This window comes from Xiphophorus couchianus, chromosome 2 (assembly GCF_001444195.1).
Source record: "Xiphophorus couchianus chromosome 2, X_couchianus-1.0, whole genome shotgun sequence".
In the NCBI taxonomy this organism is placed as follows: domain Eukaryota; kingdom Metazoa; phylum Chordata; class Actinopteri; order Cyprinodontiformes; family Poeciliidae; genus Xiphophorus; species Xiphophorus couchianus.
Genome location: NC_040229.1, coordinates 13,028,003 through 13,033,166, shown reverse-complemented (window position 1 = coordinate 13,033,166; position 5,164 = coordinate 13,028,003).

Sequence of the window (5,164 nt, the reverse complement as noted above, 5' to 3'; positions counted from 1 at the left end):
CAAAATAAATGTATTTATACTGAGGTCATGTCGCACATATTTACTCAATTTACTAACCAGGCGACAGCTGAATGGGAGTTTGTTTCATATGAGGTTTTTTTTTTTTTTTTTTTAAATAAATAGGGCTGAATTTAAAAAAGGCAGACTGCAGCACAAAACACTGGAATCCACATATGATCACACTTGTTATCACACCATGAAAACAAAAAAAGTCTCGACTCTTTCACAGAAATGCAGTTTTGTACAGATTACTTGGGCAGAAGTATGGCTATAAGGTCAGTATTTTGATCCAAAACCCTCTAAAGTCACCATTAAGTGGTGTTTAAAAATGAGCATCTAGTTTCCCCTGAACACAACTTTAATCCTTTAAAATGTTCTCTCTGTGGAGTCATGACAGATTGCAGACTCTTTCTAAACTCTGCTTTCATGTGATTAATACGCTTCAGTTCACATCATTGAAAGCCTGAAGGATCTAGCTTGTATATTTTACATGGACTAAGAGAGAGCAAATCAACAAATAAGCCCATTTTTTATTGATTTTGTAGAAGAACATAGTAGTGCCAGAATGCCACAAAGACCCCTCATTTGGTTTAGAACTATGGTTCATTTCATGCTTTTTGGATCATTCGGTCGATGTCGAAAAGTTAAACATCAAACGGTAGACATAATTACCGGTACTAGGCATTAAGGAGAACAGATTATGATAAACCATGCTCTTTTTGTTAATATTTTAGCAACCTTTAAATGTTCTGGTGCAACCAAATTAGAATATACATTCCTCAAACTTTTTATATGAGGTTTTGCATTTCACAAACTTAAACTATGTTCTAAAGTGAACAGTTCTGTGATATTAATAGTATCAAAAATCAACAAAGTACCACGTTCAATATTTTTCTGGTAATATAATATTTTGGTTGCTTTCATTGGAGATTTAATTTTCTATTCCAAAATAACCATAATTTAAGGTATTTCATGGTATGGACCACAAATTATTTTTCATCCTTGTCATTTAGAAATGACAAGGATTTCTAGGTTTAAAAAAAAAGGTCACAAATTAAAACAATGAGGGCAAATGCCATGCTCGTTGGGAGCATTAGCCACAGTTCTGCATCACCAAGCACATTCAGCTAAGTGTGCTCAGACTATATTACCCTGTTGCCATTAATGAAATTAGGAAAGTGTTCATCTCTATTCATCCTATTCTGAGAAAAAGGTTCAGCTTGCAGTATGAAAGAAAGAAGTACATCTATAAAGCCTCTAGCCTGACGGTGGGCGAAATTCTGGGATACATTTTATGAGCAAATTAATCATTTACATTGTTCAAATACACAAAGGCAGGACAGTCAGTGGAAATTTGATCAACAAACCCAGTGATTTTCAGCCTCATATGACTCTGTGTGATGTAAGAGTCAGGCTCAGGTCAGGTGAGGGCCAAAGAGCGTTAAAAAGCTTAAGGGCTCACATCTTGAGAGCAAGGTTTCAGTGTTTCAGGCTGAGGCACAGCAGGCTCTTTGTGTGAAGAAAGCTCATGAAAATTAAAACAATCTTTAAATGTGGCAGCATTACAGAAAGGTTCCTTAATGCTAAACAAAAGCAATATGGTTGTTGTACTCAACTTTTATAACCTAAAATGATTTTTGTTCTAATGAATAAAAAAAAAGGAACTTTTAGATTAAATTTGAAGGTTTATAAAAGGATTAAACATTCTACTAATCATTATCTGGAGCACATGACAAATTTGGATGACCTAATAAAACATGTAGAAAAATACTGATATGAATTCAATATTCATTGAATAGAAATAAGCATTTTTAGCATAATCAAACTTAATATACAAGTGTAAAATGCATTACATTTATGTATATTGTGGAAACCTACTTGTATTTTATCGCACAAATATGCCCCTGTGGTATTTATCTGAAAGCTGAATGAATACTGAACAGGAAGTTAAACTGAGCTTCCATCACACAGACTTTAACTGCAATGGTGTTGCACAGCCACAGCTTCTTGAAATATCTAGACATCATATCCTTCAAGAAAGGAGACGGGTTTTGTGTTCCAGAGATTAAAATGTTTTGGTGGGGATGTGTAATTGAACCTCGATAACAAAATTAAATACCTAGTGGAGATGTCGGCTGCAGCTGGTAAAAATCTCATTAGTCAAACTTTATTCCATGTTGTGGTGGTGTTTTAATTGAGGTTAATAGTACACTTCACAAAATAATGGTGCCATAGAAAGGATATTATGTAGAGATACTGCAGAAACAGGAGCCATGAAGTAAAAACTTAGCCTCAAGTTAATTTTACCAATGGACAATGACCATAACCATGCAATAAAATTAGCTACAAAGTGATTCAAGGATAACAAAGAGTATGTTTTGAAGTGTTCATTGCAAGGTCCTGATCTCAGTTACAGAAGATTTCTAGACAAGTCAGAAAAGTGTGTGACTCTATTCCACAGTTTTGCTAGAAGGAATGAGAGGAAACCCCGCCAGCCTATTGAAAGAAGCTTAAAGGAGGAAACCCAGAATATTTAACTCAAGTTATACAGTTTAAGAGAAAATTCAAAGAAAATTTATTAAAGCGTCAGAATTTGTAGAATGTCTATCTCCGCAAGATTGAACTGAAAAATGTCCAATCTTGAGTTTTTATCAAGATTTTGTCAAAGAATATAATGTAACTGGATATTTTCAACAAATTACAGTTTTATAAATTATCTTTGTCATGAATGACATTAGAAAAAGGACTAGTTATCATAAATACTCTTCAAAATAGAGAAGAAAGCAGAACAGAGCATTTTGTGTTGACAAGCTGTAAGTTTGTTAACAAGTAGTAGCTAGCAGCAGATCTAAAAATGACCTTTCACGTAAAAAATGTAATTACACAGCTTAATTTTTTTTATCTATCTTTACTCCAAAAATACAAACTATCTAGTTTCTCTGAGATTGGCTGTAATTCTCCTAAATGTTTACATAAACTCAAAATAACAACTGAAAACTGTTCACTCTTACATACTATATTTGCATCATTTTCCACTTAAACATTCTTTTTCCAAAGGTGATAAATACGCCTTTATTATCACATTAGTACAAAAAGATATGTTGCATACTTACATAGTATCTCAAAATTCTGTTATTTTCTGTTTTAATGATTTCATTTATTTCTGCCTTTCTATCCTTGGTGGAAAAACAGCAGCTCTAAAACATGTCTTATGACTCCTCTGATTCTTGGGGATAATCAGTGACATGTCGGACTCGTGACGCCTAAATGGATTTTCAACTCTGGAGGACAATGAGTTCATTTACAAGCAGGGCCGTCTAAAAACAGCCTGCCTCACAGCGGGTACCAATTTGCCAAACCAAAGTTTCAAAATCGGAGAAATGTAAAAATCATTGCAAAAATCTTCTACCCTCAAGTTAATCCTCATAAAAGAAAGCTTTTTATGTGTCTAGCACATTTATTACAACTGTGTGTGTTTTCTTTGTGCCACAGCTCATTAAGTTCTAACCCCATTGCTAATCAGAGCAGAGCAATTAGTTGCTTTTATCTTCCACTTCAGTGGGGTCACGATAGCAGCTTGAAAGGAATCATTACAACTTATTCAAATGGCTTTTAGGGGTTCAATGGTGCAATTGTAGCTTCACTGAAACAAATTAGCTGCTAAGCTGTGGGTCAGGAGACCAACACCATGTGATTTCAATTAAAAAAAAGAAGAAAATGGATAGCATGCTGCCTATGTGGCCTGTATGTGTTTGAAAATGTACAGAAAATCTACAATTTGTAAGTAAGTGGGAAAAAAGTTATAGAGAAACATGTGAGAGCTATTAATAGGGTCAGGGGTCACAGTTTCAAGAGAACAAAAAATTATTTGTACAACCTATAAAACTGTAGTTTTATAGTTTTTAATATTCATCTCTTTCAACAAATAAGGACTTATGTTCAACTTGCACAACTTTCCTTTTGTTTTAGGCAAATATCTTCCCAGAAAAGCATGCGTTCCAGAATGAATGTTGGGTTTTGTTTCGATGCTAAGGTTAAGTCTTGACTACTTGCTTGGTGTGACACAATCTGTTCCTGCAACATATAAATTCTCCAGGGTCTTTGTTGGTTAAGCGCTAATGGCAAGCTCCTAACGAGGGCAGCAGTTTTGCTGGCCGATTGGATTCTGGCTTTAGTTGCTGTGGTTAATGAGTTTAAATAAGCTGAAATAAATGCGTCATTACTCGCCAAATATCCCCTTCTGAAAATGCGCTTTACTTTTGCTGTGCTGAAATGAACAATGGCTTAAACTTGAGCAGGACAAAAACAGGTGAAATCTGTGGATGTTGGGGTTCCCCCTCCCAGTATTTTCTATCATCAGCTCGGTCAGACTCGAACTGATCTCTTTAGCCACAAAAGGGGCTCGTATGACAGAATACATTTAATGCAGGATTGCTTGATGTTTTTAACCTTATTTCACCTTATTTTGCCATGGTTTAAGCACATTCTTTGTAAAATAAAGTAGTGCTAAACTGTGGACAGGATAATTAAAAACCTGATTGTTTTTTAACAAGTTAATCAGAAAAGGCTGGTATGGATCAGTGTTTAGTCACAATGTTCTATTTGTAAAAGAACAGGGCGACGAGTGGTTGTAAGTTGAGTAAATGTGACCAAACTCAAGGGGTGTGAATATATTTGCTATTTTTTCACTTTTCTCCTTAAAATGTGGCGTGTGGAAATGGAGATTAAGTGCAATTAGCATTGACTGACCTTGCCCCCGTCTGGAAACCAGTCATTCTTTAACAAGGTGTCCCACAAAAGTATGTCTGCATCCAATTCTCCCAATTATGCAAATGAAGTTGATATCAAGGGAGTTTGGGGGGAAAGGGCTGGAAATCAGGGGGGTTGAAGATTTTCAGATGAAAACCTGAAGAGTCTCTGACCAACTAGTGTAGGCGTTCTGTGCCATCTTCCCCAGACACATGCACAAGATCATCCACAAGATCATCCACAGAAGTGCAGGGGGAAAACAAAGAAATGAGGTTTAAACAAATTGGGAGATTAGGGGCTGGTTATCAAAGTAGATTTATTGTGCCTTGTTTCAAGCCAAGGATGAAAATACCCCGTGGGCATGCAGAAGGGGGTCATGGGACTCCCAAAAGGATTACCTTGAACTGGAGTCATG